Consider the following 20,018-nt stretch of genomic DNA (forward strand, 5'->3'; position numbering starts at 1 on the left):
CTTGGCTTCTAACATGAGAAGCAAAATGCAATGTTGGCAAATGCCAGCGTGAGAGCTGCAAGTTTAGACAAAAACACAACACAGTATATTGGCAGCTAAAATCACTTCACTCTATTCTACAATAGGTCAGCCAAACACTTCGTGTCAAGACTCAACTACCTCTCGCCACACATCTGTCTATTTACTCGCCTATGGGCAGTAATGACATATAAAGCACATACTATACTAACTGCGTTATGTACATCACCTACTCCTCAAAACAATTCTATAAGATAGGTATTATTATCCTCATTTTAGAGATTAGGAAATTGAAGCTCTGAGAGGTTTAGCAATTTGCAACTAATAAATAATTAGCAAGGCTGGGAACTAAATTCAGGTCTACCTGACTTTAAATTCTTGCTTTTTTCACTATAACACTTTAATTCCTAAGGCTACCCCCACCTCCCACCCTCCTGTGCACAGAAGACATTTGATAAATGTTTGCTGAACCCATGAGAGTTAAGTAGGGTATTTAAATTCAAATTCAAGGATCTATTTTGATCTGGATCAAATCTTCAGTTCCAATTTTAGTTTTAAAAACAAAAAATCAAGTTCATTCAACTCCCTTTGAATAATAAAAAGTAATGGAAAATACAGCTTTTTCAATTTTAAAAAAATACTGGGTTTATTCCAAAATGGAAGTCATCATAACATAATTCATTACTGAAAATGAACCTGTTTATAAAACAAGTGAAATAATAAATGACAGTGCTGGTTAGCGCACTAAGAGGTGAATGTGAAGTAAAATCTGAGTTTAAGTTATTAATCCTAAATTTTAGCTAAATGGAGATAAATGTAGATGCCTCCCCATCTAACAATGGTGCACTAAAGTTCAAATGTGATGCCTGTAAAAATATTTCATAAATTGTAAAGTGTTGTACAAAAATAATTTTTGGTGTGAATTGAACCTTGATGACAGAATAAAAGCCTGATATAAGATTCTTAACCTATAAGGCCAGAGTTATTAAAAATCCCACTATATCTGGAGCATTAAGAAATGAACATCTTAAACTTCTATTAGATATGGCTTACTCATTATTAATATTTTTATGTCTAAGTGTTATCTCTCCAACTGCATTATTAAGTCTCTTGATAGCAGAGAACTAGGATATATATGTCAATATATTTTTTGTTTTTAGAAGAGTTATAATTATGGCCTCACCACAATGTACTGGGGGTGGGAGCAGGGGATTGTACTGGGCTCCTCTATATCCAGATAATAACTCCCTCCTTTCATGCTAAGGCATTTATCCATTCGAAACATTAGTTGTCAGATCTATAAAACTAAGTGATTAAAAAACAGTCCAGATGATTTCTCCCATCTATAAAATCTGCTTCTTAGAGGGAGCCAATTAACACTGATATGGCCTATATATTGGGCTTAGTCCTCTATAAGCTAAAGAGAAAGTAAACAGAGTATACAAAAGACTTTCAACAATCTTAAAAGACTATAGCATCAGTCCTAATTAATACCATAAAGTGAATTTATCAGTGACATTGCTGAGATTGATATGGAATGATAAAATCTTTTTAAAGCCAGTGGGATCTGGGTAGGTGAAAGAGATTGTTTATTGTGCGTATAAGGTGTGGTTGTTCTTTAAATAATGATCAAGATAAGAAAATCTCATCATTAGTCTCATCATTCTCTTATTTTCAACCCTCAAACATGAATGACTACTGCCCTATCAAAACCTGGATCATAAAGGTAATAATGAGCTTCAGAATCTTGCAACATATTTTAACATCAGCATAGCTTTGTAATTCAACATTTCCTCCAATCCATCTCTCGACAACAAAAGCTTCCAACTATTATACTCCTACTAGTGATACAAACTCCATCCCGTCAAACTTTCCTAAAGAAATAAGATCATCTAAAAGATTTTTCCTAAAAGACTGCTCATTTATTTTCTGCATCATATCTATTATATCTATATATAAACTATGTGCCAGAATCACAATTCAATTTTACATCTGCAAGGGATCAAGGCAGTTAGAGTTTCAAAGAATACAAGTGCATGTATAGGCGATAATATTAGTTGAATAAACAGATTTAGAATATAAGTGACTAACACAAATAAGATTTATGAGGAGTGCCTACAACAACTACAGATTAAAGTCTAAATTCCTTAGTCTGTCACTCAAGGCTCTGACATGCTAGCCATTATCTTTTTCCTTCCATGGGCAGACTGATCTACTCATGATTTCACAACGACAAATTCCTTCATGTTATACCTTTGCCCAGACATTTCGTCTGTCTGGAATACCCTTCTCTACTCATTAAATCTATTCAAGAAACAATTCAGGGCTGGCCGGTTAGCTCAATCGGGAGAGCATGGTGCTGACAAAACCAAGGCCAGGGATTCGGATCCCAGTACCAGCTAGCTGCCAAAAAAAAAAGAAAGAAAAAAGAAACAATTCAATGCTATCTCCTTTCAGTGGAACCATTCCACACTCACTGCTCACTTGTTCAGCATCTACCGCCATTTAGCATATAAGTATATACCACTACATTAGATGTATTGTTCTCTTATATAGCATACTCATAGACATTTGCGTGTTTATGTCATATTATTCCAACTGTCATCCCATTGTATTCCCACCAGTAAAATATTACGAATATAACGTTATTCAATAAAGACCTATTTAAAGAAAAAAGCAAAATAGGGAAAGACAGAGGAGTATCCTCAGGATCTACCAAGTTAATAGTTTCTTAAAATCAATCCCTTATCCATGGCCTGAATTTTTCAGTTATTTTAATGGAGAACAGTTTGTATTACTCAATGATTTCCCATCACTTAAAAAATCCTACAGAATCTGGTTATTGCCTTCCCCTCATACTTCAAATAAATCATTTCAAATTCTTCATATCTCCTGTCATATTTTTCTGTCTTTCTCTCTGATCCCTCTCACTCTCTGTTCCATACACACCACCCTCCTGAGTCTTCACACAGGCCAGCTCATTTCCACCTTAGGATCTTTCTACTTGTAGCTTCCTCTGCCTTCCCCACAGGTCTTCCCATGGCTGCTACCTTCTCGTCATTCGTCATTCGTTAGTTCAAATGTCACTTCCTCAGTGACATTTAATCCTTGCTAAAGCTACATGACTCTCCTCCCAATAATCCCTACTGTGTTAAATTGTTTTTTCTCTCTCTCCAAAATTATGCTGTTGATACGTTTACTACTTGCTCTCCCAACTAGTATGTAAACTACATGAAGGCAAGGATTTTGTCAGTCTTGTTCACTAATGTATCCTAGTGCCTAGAATACTACTCAGCATGCAGAAGGTCAATTAATATTAACCAAAAATAGAAGGAATTTGCTTCCTCTCAGCTGATATTGTAGTTCTCCTCAAGAGCATAAACACTGTTTTCTACTACTTTTTTATCTTCCACAGGATCTAACAGACTAAATGCACTGGAATCACCAAATAAACATTCAACTAAGGAAAACAGAAACAGTCTTTCCTTTCCTGGAACATCCCTCTAGTTACATCTTTAAGTCAAAAAATATTCATTACGTGCCTACTATAAACAAGGCACTGGGCTAGGTGTCGCTCTAATTTCTTACTTTTTCAATTTGTCATGCTATCATTGATATGCTGAAAGTTCCAGTACTTGATCATAAGCTAAAGAAGCCCTGACATCCCCTTCTCCCAGTTTGGTGATCTCATTTTATTGACCAATGAAATGCAACTAATTACAGCTACCTGGAGGGCACCATATAAACGTAGTAGTTATATTTCATATCATGAGACCACACAGAGATTATGTGTCAATCTCTCATCTATTATTGTTCTTCAAGAGAACATTTCTTTAAAAAAAAAAAAAACTATAAAAGACATTCTTGAGAAATCTGGACACATTTGAATATGAACTGATAACCAATTTTTTTAGATGTGATAATGGTATGGAGGTTATGTAGTGGACTGTCCTTATTCTAAGAAGTTACACCTCTGCAACTTATCAAATAATTAAGATTTTGACACACATAGAGATACAGGTATTAATAGCTACATAAGTACAATAAGGCAAATAGTTAATGTTTATTAAATCCAGGTGAAAGGTATGAGTATCTATTAGACTACTCTATCAATTTTTCTGTATGACTGAAAATTTTCATAATAAGTTTGTACTGAAAAATGTTTCTCTTAAGAAGGTTATTAATGTACATTTTTCTAACTGTAAGTATTTGGTTGGTTTTCAATACAAGCTTTAACATATAATTGGACCACAATTGGTCCAGAGTATACTTCAGGACCCAGAAAAACATAAAAAATATTGACAAAAAAGGTAAGAAACAGGAAAAACTACCCAAGGCAAAGACAACTTGCAGTCCAGCTTAGGCCAGATCCCTTCTTCTTAAGCAGGCTTGGACTCAGAAGAGAAAGAAACTCTGCTTCTAGAAAGAAGCTGTTCAGCACAACACACACACACACACACACACACACACACACACTCACTCACTCTCTCTCTCTCTCTCTCTCTCTCTCTCTCGCTCGCTCGCTCTCTCTCTCTCTCTCTCGCTCTCTCTCTCTCTCTTTTTCAGCCTCACCCTCCCAGGGAAACAAGCTACATTTTATATGATGGGAAACTAAACCACAGAAGAGCAGAGACAATATATTTAAACAGTGTTTTCTAAGCTCAAGAGCATTTTGCAAATACAATTTTTGGTTAATATTGTTGTTGTTACTTAAGCAAATATTAAGAACTATAATCACAACCACCAATGAAATAATAATTGATTCAGGCAAAGATTATCCATGGATGCTAAAACTATTTAGTTAGAAAATAGGACATTCACACTGTCTCAAAGTCACCCCACAGATTACTTACAAAAGAGAATTAGGTACATTTACAATGGAGAAATCAAACTTATCATCAACAATAATGGGACAGACTGACATTATGTGCATCCCAATATGAGACAAGGGGAAATGTACAGCATCATCTATGTAATATTTCTTCCAAAAATGTTTAAACTAAACCTAAGTATGAGAAAACAATCAGACTAGTTCAACTTATGGGACACTCTAAGTGGCACGGATTCTTCAAAAGGAAAATGTTATGAAAGATACAAACACAAAAAGTTAAAGTGATCTGTAAACTAAAGTTTTATTGGAGCATAACCATGCCTGTTCATTTATGTATTGTTTATGGCTGCTTTTCCCTCACAACAGACAGCGTGGCCCACAAGGCCAAAAATATTTACTATCTGGTTCTTTACAGAAAAAGTTTGCTGACCTCTACTCTAGATTAAAAGAGACATGATGATGAAATATAAAAGAGGTCCTTAAAGTGAATTCTAAAGGGGAAGCGTGAGGGAAGCTATAAAGAACATTTACAGAACTGGAAAATCTGAATGTGAACCAATATTAGATAATGTACCAATGTTTGAATGCCAGAAGTATTTAGAAGTGACAAGTCATGATGTATTTAACTTGCTTTCAAATGTTTCAGGAAAAAAAAAAAAAATTAGACAAATAGATAAAGCAAATGTAAGAAAACATTAACAACTGTGAATCTGAGCCAATGGTGCCCAAACTTTTTAATCTCAGGACTCCTTTACACTCTTAAAAACCACTGAAGACCTCAGAGGGCTTTTGTTCATGAGGGCTATATCTATCTATATAAGAAATTAAAACTGAGACAATTTTAAAACATGTATTGATTTTTAAATAATAAAAGCTTATTGTATATTAACATAAATATCTTTATGAAAAATAACTATTTTCCAAAACAAAAAATGTAAAGAGTGACATTGGTCTTACATTTTTGCAAATCTCGTGGTCTGTTGCTACATTCTCAAATGTGCTTCTGTATTCAATCATTGTAATAGGGTGCTTTGTTTGAAACATATGAAGAGGGCCGGCCCATGGCTCACTCAGGAGAGTGCGGTGCTGATAGCACTAAGGCCATGGGTTCGGATCCTATATAGGGATGGCCGGTTCACTCACTGGCTGAGCGTGGTGCTGACAACACCAAGCCAAGGGTTAAGATCACCTTACCAGTCATCTTTTTAAAAAAAGAAAGAAAGATATGAAGAAAATCCAACTTTATACATTATATGTTTGGAAAAGGAGTATTTTAATAATTTTAAGATGATTAGAGATATTCTCCTTTGATACTATATCATAACTTGACAAGTGGTAGGTAGTTTCTTAAGTTAGCTGCAGTGTGGACTCTGAAGCCATATAAATGAACTTTTTATATTCTGTTACATAAAATCCACTGTTCTATTTTATATTTTGAATGGATCTTTTACCCAAGCATGATTTTGTAAAAGCATGCATTGCTCATTTAAAAATACTCGTTCACTGAATTGATAAATATGCAGATTTTTAAAATGTTGACACATTTCATTGTACCATATCAAAAAAATCACTTGTTAATATCACCATGAATCCAATCAAAAAAGTCTAAGTACTGGGAAGCTACCAAACTCACAGTGGCTAATAAAAGTTACCCACAATTCTAATTTTTGCTTGAAGGCTCAAATTTTACCATTGGTCATTAATACCATCAGTTGTTTTCCTTGAAGTGGCAAGCTTCATCTCATTCATTTTCAAGAAAATGTTGGGGAAATATCCCCAAGTGTAAATAACCTGTTTTTCTGCCACTCATTCTTTCAAGTAAAAGTGATGTTTCACGAAAAAAGAGGTTGGTTTAGCTTCCAATTCAATTACACTAGTGTTTTTCCTTGTTCCTTGATATGAAGAAGTGCTTCATGCAAACTTCATATCACACAAAATATTAAAAAGATGTGTACTCAAAGGTCAAGATATAATAAAATGAATAACTTTTACTGCTCCACCAAGGACATTTGTAAGTGAAACAGGCATTTTTGTTTTACTACAACTATGTCATAAGCACAATTACTAATAAATATAATTTGATACCACTGCCTTGATTCATTCTAAAGCACCAGGGGCCGGCCCGTGGCTCACTCAAGAGAGTGTGGTGCTGATAACACCAAGGCCACGGGTTCGGATCCCATATAGGGATGGCCAGTTAGCTCACTGGGTGAGCGTGGTGCTGACAACACCAAGTCAAGGGTTAAGATCTCCTTACTGGTCATCTTTTTAAAAAAATAAATAAATAAAGCACCAGCAGCTTTATCCACCATTGATTGTTTTTGCACCATTAGTACAAATGTCACCAGTGAAAAAGGCAAATAACGTCTTTGCATTATGAAAACAGTTTTGACCTTGCAGACTCCCTTAAAGGGTCTCGTATCTATGGACAACCCTTTGAGAACCACTGATGTGGTGAAAAGTATATGGGTGATGATAATACTATTCAACTATTTAAGTTTAGAAATTCTGAAAATAAATAATTGAAGGGGAAAAAAGGAAATCATAAAAAACTCTCAACTACTTTTAAGGAGCAAGAGAAAATACTTTCCCCAATATTAATAAATACATGGCACAGCAATGTTCTTTTAAAAAACAAAAAACAGTAGTGGAAATTAGTTAGGCTTTATAAACACAATAAAAAAAAAAACTCAATCCTTATCAGTGGTATAGTGCTGAAGAAGGAAAAAAAAAAAAAAAAAAAAAAAAGAACTCAATCCCCTGGGCTTTGTTTCAAGAAGAATCTCCGTAACAAGGAACAAAACAAATACAGATCCACAATCCTTTGTTTGGGACTAAACATTTGGAAATTAGAATTTTTCAGATTTCAGAAAGGTAACATAATAGGGACTGGGGCAGCACTCAGCAGCAAACACATTAATATTTCTACAGTTATATATATGAATAATCATACTAAGTGAGATAAAGGGTATAAATAGCCTTATATTAATTCAGGTCAGGTTTTGCCACAAACTGAATTCTGTTTTTCATTTTTAAATGCTTTTTTGGTTTTTGGAATTGCATATAAAGAACTGTAAACCCCTCGGAATATGCTCCCATTCGAATACACTGCTATTCAAATCATTTCATCGACCTATACTAGTACCTATTTATGGGGTAGGGTTGGGTAAAGACTTGATATTTTCAAGAGTGATACAAGGGTACCTCAAAAAGTTTGTGGAAAAAGAGAATTAAAAGATATAAATCTTTCCATGAACTTTTTGAAGACCCCTTGTATTTGTATTCCAATGTAGCTGCATATTCCACTGAAGACTTGGAAAAACCACAGTAATAGAAACAGGTGGTTAGAAATAGGCCAGTGTCAGAATAAATTATTTTCATCAGAAGTTAAAGCGATCAGAGAGACTGTGGGTTGGGACGGTGTAACACCACTCATGCTGAACTCGAGTTCGCTGTACATATAGCATAGGTAGCCAGTGCAAGACCTTAGAACCACATATAACTCTTCAAGGCTACAAACAGGTCCTTGAAGGAAGAGAAGATGATTTAAAATTAAAACAATGCATCAATTTATACCTAAAATATGTAACAAATATATGTTGCTTCTACTTGATGCTACAAATTAATTAGGGATAAGAATTTGGAAGCAAATAATTGTAAACCTTTGTTAAGACAGTGGAAAATTCTTGATACGGCTCCTTAACCAGATTCTTAGTAACCCACGGCAAAGTGGAATACCGGAAATAGTAGTGAACTGAAAGTCCAGGAGACCTCGGTTCTCATCTCAATTCTGCCACTACCTAGTTTAGACAACCTGAGCCAGAAACATAGTAGACACCAGCAAATAGGTTGGTAAATCAGCGAACCTAACTTTTTTGAGCCTCTAATTCATCTGTGATAGAAAATACTGAATTCAAAGATATATAAAGGCCTCTTTTGGCTAAAATTATTCAATTAAAATGCAGACTTATCCAAATGACTAGAGTCCTCGATAAAAGAGAAGAAAACAAAAGCAATGTTTTCCAGCAAAGGCAATAGCATGCATGAGGGTTCTGTGATAAGAACAAGTGAGATGGTGTATAATCTAATCTATAATGTATGTGACCCCAAGGGCCTTATCAACTCAAACAACTTTAGTATTGTGATCTTAAAGATTATCTAGTCCAAATCATTCACTTTACAGATGAGAAAACATATAATATGCCCAAGGTCATATTGTCTGGCTGTGCTAATGCTAGGACTAAAACCCAAATTTCCCCAGCTCCCAGTCAAATGCTCACTTCCTTTCTTGTAACCAAAGGCTTCTAGAACTGCATAACAACTTCAGTGCTATCTGTAGTATGGCCATATACCATAACAGTCAACATGTGCTCTTTCAGGACCTCCAGTACCACTGTATCATATATAAGTATGGCATGGGCAATGAATTCTAGGCAAATAAATCCAAAAACCCATAGGGAAAATATCTGCAAATCCTATACCTGATAAGAGACTGGTATCCAAAATGTATAGAGAGCTCTTACAACTCAGTAATGAGAAGACAAATACCCAATTAAAAAATGGGCAAAGGATTTTGCATAAGCATTCTCCAAAGAAGATATATAAATGTCCAATAAGCACATGAAAAGATGTTAACATCAACAGTTATTAGGAAAATGCAAATCAAAGCTACAATGAGATACCACTTCACAACCACTATTATGGTTATAATAAAAAAGACAGACCATAACAAGTGTTGTGAGAATTTGGAGAAATTGGAACCCTCATACACTGCTGTTGGGATTGTAAAGTGGTGCAGACACTGTGGAAAAACTTTGGCAGACTCTCAAAAAGGGTTACCATATGACCCAGCAATTCCACTCTAGGTATATACCCAGAAGACATGAAAATTTATGTCTATGTAAAAATACTATACAGGAAGCACCCTATAATAGCCAAAAAGTGGAAATAAACCCAAATGTCCATCAACCAATGAACAGATAAAAAAATGTGGTATTATCATACAATGGGATATTATTCAGCACTTAAAATAAGTGAAATACTGATACATGCTACAATGTGGATGAACCTTGAAAATACTATGGTAAGTGAAAGAAGTCAGACACAAATGTCTACGTGTTGCATGATTCCATGTATACGAACTGTCCAGAATAGGCAAATCCATAGACAGAAAGTAGATTATGGCTGCCAGGGGCTGGAGGTAGAGAAGAATGAAGAGTGATTAATAATGGGTGTGGGGTTTCTTTGGGGGGTGACAAAACTGTTCTGAAATTAGTGGTGATGGTTGCAAAATCCTGTGAATATATTTTTTAAACCACTGAACTGTATACTTTAAAATGGTGAATCTTATGGCGTATGAATTATATCAATTTACATATGTGGGTTTTTTTGTTTTGTTTTGTTTTGTTTGTTTGTTTGTTTGTGACCGGTAAGAGGATCCGTAGCCCTTGGCTTGGTGTCGCCCACACCGCACTCAGCCAGTGAGCACACCAACCATCCCTATATAGGATCCGAACCCGTGGCCTCGGCGCTCCCAGCGCCGCCGCTGTGCTCCCAGCACCGCACTCTCCCGAGAGAGCCACGGGGTCGGCCCCAACATATGCATATTTTTTTAAAAAACACACAGACACCAAAGCATACTTCCCCACTCATGCCATCTCGGGTTGAAAAAAGAAAATACCAATACAAGGTGAAAGCATCAAAGTCTTAGTTCAGTATCTACAGAGCAAGGCATGTGCTATAAAGTGGGATTACAGAGATAAATACCCTGCTCTTATGATACTCATAGTCATTATAAATAGACAAAGGTAATTACAACACAATGTATTAAGTGCAACAACAGATGTACAAAGTACAGAAGGAGTTAATTTATCATGGATCAGGAAAGATTTCATAGAAGAGAAAATTTAAGCTTAAACTAGATTTTAAAGAATGTTCAGTGAGTGAATCTGTGAAGAAAAAGAAAAAAAGAATGAACAAACATTCTCTCCAGGTAGATAATGTAGCAAAGATGCTATATATATCAGTCCATGAACTGATGCTATGCTAAGTGTCATAACTGCTTTTAGAAGTGGGACAAATCATTACTCTGGGGTGATGTGAGAAAAGCTTCATGGTGAAATTTGAGCTGATTTTTGAGAATGAGTAGAATCTAACTATGTATAAAAAAGAAGGGACTGGACTTTGAGATAAACTACAGAAATACAGTTAGAAATGCACATATTTAGTTCAGCACAGCTAGAATAACTCAAATAGATTGCTGAAGTAGCACTGACTAGTGGCTGGTGATGGTATGACTCGGGTAGCATTTCAATTTGTTTCTTCGAAGAAAATACTGCCGCAGTTATTTCAGTTGCTTCAGCTGTTTTTTGTTTTGTTTTGTTTTGTTGGCAGCTGGCCGGTGCAGGGATCTGAACCCTTGATCTTGGTGTTATCAACACCACACTTTACCCACTGAACAAACCGGCCAGCTTACTTCAGTTGTTTTTTGCACATATTCTTCACCATAAAAATCTCCCTAGAATTTTTATGCTGGATAAAACCTATGTGTCAGGCTATCTATCTATTCTCATTTAATTTTTACAACAAACCTGAGATAAATACTAATATCCCAATTTCAACATGGAAATCAACCTCAGAAAGGTTAGTAATAGTTCAGAGTACTATATCCATGCATTTTGTTAGGTGTTATAAATTCATCATCTCATTTAGTCCTACAAACAACCTTAAAAACTAGGTATTATTAGCACTTTGATTTTACAGATGAGAAAACTGAGGTTCAAGGGAGGTTAAGCAATTTGCTCAGGGTACACTGGTATTAAAAGGCAGAACTGAGAATTAAATCCAGGTCTGCCTAACCGTAAAGCTCTCTTCCATAACACATATTGCTTCATCTTCAATATATCATTTTCAGTCTAATCCAACATGCTTTGATTCTTATATTCTCTGCATTTCCAGTGACTGGTATGATAGTAGTCCCTTGCATGGACAGGTGCAATATAAATTTGCTGAACACACTGTTTCTGTGTATTAGACATAAGAGAAAGCTACAGCTAGAGAAATGCTAGCCATGAGAAATCCCAACACAAGGTGACGTCTCAAGAACTCTTGTCTTTTCAGGTTGTTACAAGGGATAAAGAAGAGCCTCCAATCCTACAGTTAAACTAGCTTGAAGGAGAGATGCAAATAAATCTTTACATCACAGAGATGGAAAAGGTAAGTTTGACCAAGATGTGGTTGCAGCAATGCAGAGATCACGCAGTACATACTGCAGCAAAATCAGGTGCTGACAGCTGAGAAATATCAAGCAGCATAAGGCTGATTAAAAAACAAACAAACAAAAACCCTAGAAGCATTTAGATCCTAAAAATGCCTCAAAACAACTATAGGAAACTGACAGAGGACAAAAGAGTGGGATTCAGTAGGAGTTCAAGAGTTAAATCCATGAAACAATTCACATGACAGCAGTACATAGATCACACTGGTAGCTCACATTGCCCATATTCTCATTTTACCTTTTTTTCCACGTAGAAAAGGTATGCTGTTTTCTCAATTCCCAGCCAATCCCATATCCTTCAAATGTTTCTCAGCTTGCTAGATGGCTAGACTAGGACACAGAAGTGACGCAGCAACATCCTCCCTAACCGTCTCTAACAGAAGAGAATCAAAGATTAGAAGAAAGGAGAAGCTGGATATGATTGTCCCTCTCATTGCAAACACCACAGGTTAGTCCTGCTTATACAAGAGAGGAGACTATCACAACATTCATCCCAAACCTTTTTTTTTTTTTTTTCTCTTTCAGATTGGGGTTATGTAAATCTTTTAAATTTTTTTTTTTTTTTAGTTTTGTTCTGGTGTCCTTTGACAAGTTTCTTCATGGATTTCTCATTTGTAAAATGGGACTAAATAATATCCAATTCTAGACCCTCTCTCTCTGACAGGAATGTTATTTGAAAGAAATGTTAAAGTACTTGAAAAACTTAAAAGCATAATATAATAATAATAGATAACATGTATTGTGTTTACTTCATGTCATTTTAAGCCCTTTACATGAACTAGCTTGTTTACTCCTCGCAACAACCCTTGAGGAGATACCATTAACCCCATTTTTCAGATGAATAAATTGATGCCCAGAGAAACAGAGTTTTTTCCTCCAAGTTTACACAAATATTGTACAGTAGAGCTAGAATTCAAACCCAGGCCATCTTGGTCAATAAATTTGAGTATATGTTACTGAATTAATATACTTGCAATGTGTAAAGAAAATTATGTTAGAATATTACAGCACATGGTTTAAGAAAGCAAACACTATAACCATTCAACAAATATTTGAATTTTACTTTGTTCCCACCACCATATACCATCATCTTTACGCATTCTGAGATTAACATGTCACAGGTAAATTTATGTAGAACAGAGGTCCCAGAGTCACACAGACCTAGTCACACAATGTCACTTAACAGCAGTATAGGCAAGTTACTTAACTGGATCTTGGTGTCCTCATATGTAAAATAAGGATAATACCTACCACTGAGAATTTAAGAACTAAATGCATTCAAAACTCATCTCAGAATAATGTCTGGCACATAGTTAAAATTAAGTGTTAAGCAAACATCATTAGCTACTACTTTTAATATTATTATTTCACTCCTTTGCCATTTTACCCGTAAACAAACATCCAAAAAGTTCTGTCTCAAAGCTATCATGCAATCTTGAAATGAACATATGTATTGGATTTCACGTCTCTGTGTCTCCATAATTTGGTAATATTTTCCAGTAAATTTATAATCTATTTAACACTGCTGCTGATGTGAGCGTCTGCACTACCATTCTAAACTTATAGAAACATTGTATTTCTTATATGTAATGAAATTACTACAAACTAATATCTCTTAATACAAACTCACATTTCTAATTAACTTTAGTAAACTGACTTTGAGAGTCACTGTGTATGGCTTTTTACCAAAATGCCTCAAATTAAAGTGGTAGTATCTTCTTAGAAATTACTCTACTTTCAGGGCCGGCCCATGGCTCGCTAGGTAGAGTGCAGTGCTGATAACACCAAGGCCACGGGTTCGGATCCCTATATGGGGATGGCCAGTTCGCTCACTGGCGGAGCGTGGTGCTGACAACACCAAGCCAAGGGTTGAGATCCCCTTACCGGTCATCTTTTAGAAAAAAAAAAAAAAAGAAAGAAATTACTCTACTTTCTCATTTGACAAACCTCAAGCCCAACAGGTAAAGTGACTTGCTCATGTTCATACAGGTAGATAAAGAGTCAACAAGAACCTCCAGACTGAATCCAAACCTCTTTATCATCTCACTGAGCTGAATAATTCCATTTCTTGTCTGGGAAGGTAATAAACATCTGAGGACAGAGAATGATACAAATCTCTAAGGATAAAAAAATTTCAGAGAGCAAGTCTTCAAAGAACATTTAATGTAGCACAACAAAACAACAACGAAAAGTGGCATTACTCAGTACTGTTTCCTTCCCAAAAAATCAAGTCATCTCAAAAATTTGCTCTACTAAATTTGTATTAACCTAACCCACATTTGCTCATGCTACTCCTTCCCAGCTATCTCTGAAACTTTCTGAAACTCTCCTAGCAAATTCAGGTCAAAATCCTAATAACTCCAGGGAACTATCATGGTACAGTATTATTATAGCAAATACTTCCAAAAATAAGTGGAGCCTGGTAATTCTATTATACTGAGATTCTCAGTATAATAATTTTTCTGTGATAAAATGTAATCCTTTTTTTCAAAAATAGTTTTCCATGAAAACCATACTAAAATAAAAGAGAAGAAAATTTTCTCATTAAAGCCACTAAATGATATTCATTCAATTTTCCCAAATTTTTGGAGCATTTCAAACCTAACAGGAGTTTACCAAAGGACTTAATCCATATCACTCATTCCAAAAGTCTGCTCTGAAAAAGACATAAGACTGTTTTTGTATATTATAGTGTTTAACCAGAGTCAAGACCAGAAGTGGGCAATTCATTTTACACACAAGCCACAGCAGGATCAGGGAGAGAGGAAGAGAAAGAACAGGAAGATTGGCAAGACAAATCAATTATTTACTTAAAAGTCCACAGAGTACAGAGCACTGTAAGATGCACAGTGCCAACATGCTCCACCCCTTCTCTACTAGTCAGGACAGGCCACGAGATGAACATCCGAGTCCAACAACAACCATCCAAGTGCCAGACAAAATGGCCTTACCAGGCTACATGAGGCCAAACACATACATTTTTAACTCCTAGAGGTTTAAGGAGGAAGATGATCAACAGCCTAAACACTGCAAAGAGATTAAGGAAGACAAAGGCTATAAAAATGCCTGAATACATGGACATTGGATCTTTTGAAAGTGCATTTGCAGTAAAGTGTTGGGGACAGAAACAAGGCAGAAAAGGTGTTAAAGACTGAGTGGGAAAGAAAAAGCTGCATACAGAATGTCCTTTTTAAAATGTTTCAGAGTAAAAAGAAAAAGGATGACAATAATTCAAAGAGACGGAAAGGCAGAAGGATTTTATTTGTTTTAGGATAGAAGAGACCTCTGTGTTTGTAGTCTGAAAGGAAGGAATCAATAGTGAAGCTGAAGATGCAAGACAGAAAGATAACTGATAAGAGTGAGGTACTAGACAACGTAAATACTAGGGAATGTCGTGGAGAAGAAAAGTGATCCATGTGGATCCTGAAAATCATCAGAGCAATGAAAATGGGGAGAGAGCAAACACTAAAGACTTCAAAAATTTAGAAGCTATATACCACAATGCCGAAACGATGGTCTAGAGAGACAGTGAAAGACTAGAAGTATGTTAATTGCTCCCCTCCTTGGCCAGGGAGTATTCAACTAGCAAAAATAGGAATAATAGTATTCATTACAGAAAAGGCCTTGTTTTCATTTATGGGTTACTAAGAAATGTTGGAAGAAAAGATTAAGAACCTAGGACTTTGCTCACATTTGTGCATAGGTTCTACCAGACCCAGTAGAAACAGCTGCTAAAGAGACATCAAGAATGAGGAGAAAAGGAGTGGGGCCGAGCTTTATAATATTGAGGCAATAGCAGTAGAAAGAACTGAAGTAATTATCAAGGGCAAAGATGAATAAGGATAAGCTAAAGAACCATATGGTTGCAGAGAATGGAGGGAAGTAAGAGAACAGAAGATACAAAAAAAAAGTGCTGGGTACCATAGGCAATGAATCTTTAGCACTAACCAGCCCTATATTTTCAAGTGGAATGATCTTCAAAACTCACTTTCCCAGAAGCTGGACCCTGAAACATCCTTTAATTTCATTTGCCAAGACTAGCAACTGCTGAATTGTGTCAACAGTTTGTTTGTGTCTGTTTGTTTTTTGAATTGGACATTTGTTTTTAATAAGGATTTGTTGAGAGTCCCACAAAAGGATAGGAGGAACATTATCCAAAAGAGAAATGAATGTCATATGACTAGAACTAGGGCTACAGATCATACTTAAGTCTTTTAAGCACCCTTGCACACACAGATAGGATGGATGGAAAAGGGTAGATAACAGCACTTAATATTTAGGTAGTGCTTCACTGATTTGAATTACTGTCTAATCAATTATCTCAACTGACCTACTTTATCAGTCCCCTCAGGAACATTTCTTCAACCTCTACGAGCCTCAGTTTCCTCATCTGTAAAGTAGGAATAATAGACGTAAAGATTAAAGTGTTAACACATTTTTTTTTTGTAAATTTTATTTTGTCGATATACAATGTGGTTGATTATTGTGGCCCCTTACCAAAACCTCCCTCCCTCCTCCCTCTCCTCCCTCCCACTCAACAATGTCCTTTGTTTGCTTGTCGTATCAACTTCAAGGAACTGTAGTTATTATGTCTTCCCCCCCCTCCGTTCTTTGTGTGTGTGTGTGTGTGTGTGTGTGTGTGTGTGTGTGTGTGAATTTATTTATTTATTTTTAGCTCCCACCAAAGTGTTAACACATATTAAGTACATATCACACAACTGATGCTAAAGAAATGGTAGATAATATATTCTACTATAACATGCTACAATGACAGAAATGAAATTCTATTTTAACTAATATTATTATAAACTAAACCATCCAAGTTGAACCATAGTTTATTGCTAAACTGCTGTTAATACACATAGGACAAATTCTGTTCAACAACAACAAAATCCTAAAAAAAAAAAAAAAAAAAAAAATGCATTCCAAAAATTCCTCTGCACCTGACAGTTAATCCAACTAACAATGATGGTATTTATTAGGGTACAATTTCCATAACTAGCAACTTATACAATGTTTAGTGGTTTAAAATGTACTGTACTTTTTCCCAAATAAGTACTTCTAAAATAAATGAAACTTCCAGCTCAATTCCAGGGAAATATTAGAGAATCTCAATATCTCTCAAATAAATGGAGTTGTACATGGATGTAGAGTAATGTAGTTCGCAAAGAATTTGAGGGTAAAAGATAGAGGCTATGTCTTGCCTCCTTTCACAACTTCAGTTAATTAATAAAAATGTTTCTCTCAGTTTTACCAATCTCATAGTCTTACATTTATCTTTACTTACTTTCCTTCTTTCTCTGTATCAAGCCCTCCCATCTCTTCCTTCTTCAAAACCTCTCCAATATATTCCTTTTTCTTTTTCATCCAAATTCACTCTCTAAATTCATATCCTGATAGTGTTCACAACTGAATTTCTTAATAAATCCTTAACTGGACTCCTTTCAAATAATCTACATAACACCTCCTGATTAATCAATCTATACAATTATGTGTCATTTAACACAGAGATATGCTCTGAGAAAGGCATTGTTAAGCAATTTTGTCATCACGCAAACATCACAGAGTAACCTACATGCACCTAGAGAGTTATAGCTTCTATATGGTATAGCCATTATGATCTTATGGGATCATTGTTGTACATATGGTCCCTCATTGACCAAAACGTCCTTACGTGGTACATGATTGTAATTCCAAGTTCATCAAGTCACTGTACAATTTATAAATCTTCAGTCGTTCCCAAAAGTTAGCAAGATTGAGTCCGAATTCCTCAATATGACTGTTAAGGCTATTCATAATCTTAGCATTACGTCACTAATGTTATCTCCTTCTAGTCCATAACCTAAACTCTGTTACTAGATCAGCCAAGAATTCTCAGCTCTAGTCAATAATACAAGTTTATTCCAATCTCAATATCTTTGCCCTTGCTTTGCCTGGACCTAGAAAACCATCCCCTTCCTTCCTTTCAAACCTTATCCAACCATCATTGTAAAACTCTAGCCTAACTACTTACATGAAGCCCTCACAGACCACTCACTTCAGCCCAGCCTAATCTCAGTAAACTACAACCTGTCATTTCAACATAAATTAGTAGCTTAACAGACCTCCTAGAGCAGTCATTCTAGTCAATGGCATTTTCACCAAAGCAAATTTTTCATAAGGCTAAATCATTCAATATGAAAAACTCCTTTAACCTGAGATGATATCCTTTCTCTTATCTGTTTTAAAATGTTCCATCTTTTATAAAATGGTAATTAGACAAGAGGGAGGGTTGTTTTTCATTTTCATGTCCTTACTGGAAAATCAAAAGCTCTTGAAATGTAACTTCTTTATGAAATCCATGCCCAGGAACCACTAGTCTACATCCCTCATTTAGGCATTTATATACTGTCTGATATTGTTATGAAACTGTTTCAAAGACTAGGTACTGTGTCCCCAATCGGAATTTTTAATTTCTTAAGAACAAGGGCTATATATAGCACTTTTTGTTTGGTCTTTGTTTTCTCCACATTAATTAGCCCTGGGTTGAATACAAAACAATTACTGTAAACTAAATACAATTAAAATATTCCTGGCTTTTAAATTTGATGTGAAACTGACCAAATATGTAACTGAAACCAGTGCCTTGTCTCCTCTTCACTTCTCTTCCCTGAACGGATTGTCTGCATCCTTCTGGGTTGTGCCCACTTAATGAACAGTCACCTACCATGAATATCTCTGCTCTAATCCCACTCCACTTACCTCTCTTTATGACCTGAAATTTTACCCTTCAGTTACCTTATTATTTCCTTATTTATTTCTCCCTGTTCCAATTGTCTTACTATCCTCTCATCTATTTTTCCATTTTTAAAATCCTGGCAGTCTCTTTCAAATTGCCTTAGGACTAGTCTCAAAACAAAACTCAATCATCAGTCCTCAAGTTCTTACAGAAAAAAATTTTAGCATATGTTGGAAAACATCTAATTTTATCAAATTATATTAAGAATATCTCATATTGCATTTCAATACAGCTGTGGCAGAAAGCATAAATACTGGTATTCCTGGTTAAACCTACCAGAGACCATTACTTCGTCACACAAACAGCCTACTTACACTTTTAAGTATCTCCATAGGTATCTTCTATATTTAACCAGTTTCATTACACTTCTGCAATTCTTCCATTTTAAGGACATTTAATGAATCTTTAAGAACAACAAGAAGACAATGTTGACTTCATTTACTCAGAGAGTCATGATCTTAATGCACACAGTTCATAAAATTATCCCATGTTCTGGTTTGAACAATAAAAGTTCATGAGTAAGCTAGTGGTCAAATCCTACCTTGGCAATGATCTTGGGCAAACTGATCTCACATCTTAAGGACTCAGTTTTTTCATCTATAAAATGGGGATAAGGATAGTATATACCCCAAAGGGTTGTTGGAGGGAGATTAAATAAAGACATAAAAAGCATTTAAGTACAATAGTTGGCACAAAGAAGTCAATAAATACTAGGTTTTATTATTAGTCCTCAATGACTAAGAATCCTTAGAAAAATTTGAACTATAAAACTTAAATAAGCTGCTCATTCACTGGTATTAAATACAAATCACTAAAATGACCTAAATCAGAAAAATACCCCCCAATAATTAGGAAGACAGTACATTTGTGATAAAGCTGTTCTAGGGTTTAAAAAGCCAAAAGCCAGGGCCAGCCTGTGGCTCACGTGGGAGAGTGTAGTGCTGAAAACACCAAGGCCACAGGTTCGGGTTCCCTATACAGGGATGGTCGGTTTGCTCACTTGGGAGAGCGTGGTGCTGACAACACCAAGTCAAGGGTTAAGATCCCCTTACCAGTCATCTTTTTAGAAAAATAAAATAAAAATTTAAGATAAAATAAAAATAAAATGCCAAAAG

At 35.5% G+C, this 20,018-nt stretch overlaps 1 protein-coding gene across 3 annotated transcripts in view; it reads right to left on the reverse strand.

The window, feature by feature from the left end:
* Positions 1-20,018, reverse strand: part of LUZP1 (leucine zipper protein 1) — a 74,234-nt gene that overhangs the window by 42,918 nt on the left and 11,298 nt on the right. Inside the window, exon 1 of one of the 3 annotated variants that reach the window (XM_063106411.1) lies at positions 12,364-12,414. The exons of the other annotated variants lie outside the window; for them this stretch is intronic. The gene's annotated coding sequence lies outside the window, so the exon portion shown is untranslated. Of the gene's footprint in view, positions 1-12,363; positions 12,415-20,018 lie in introns of those variants that run through there. 3 annotated transcript variants of the gene reach the window in all.

The sequence above is a fragment of the Cynocephalus volans genome, chromosome 8 (genome assembly GCF_027409185.1).
Source record: "Cynocephalus volans isolate mCynVol1 chromosome 8, mCynVol1.pri, whole genome shotgun sequence".
NCBI classification, from domain to species: domain Eukaryota; kingdom Metazoa; phylum Chordata; class Mammalia; order Dermoptera; family Cynocephalidae; genus Cynocephalus; species Cynocephalus volans.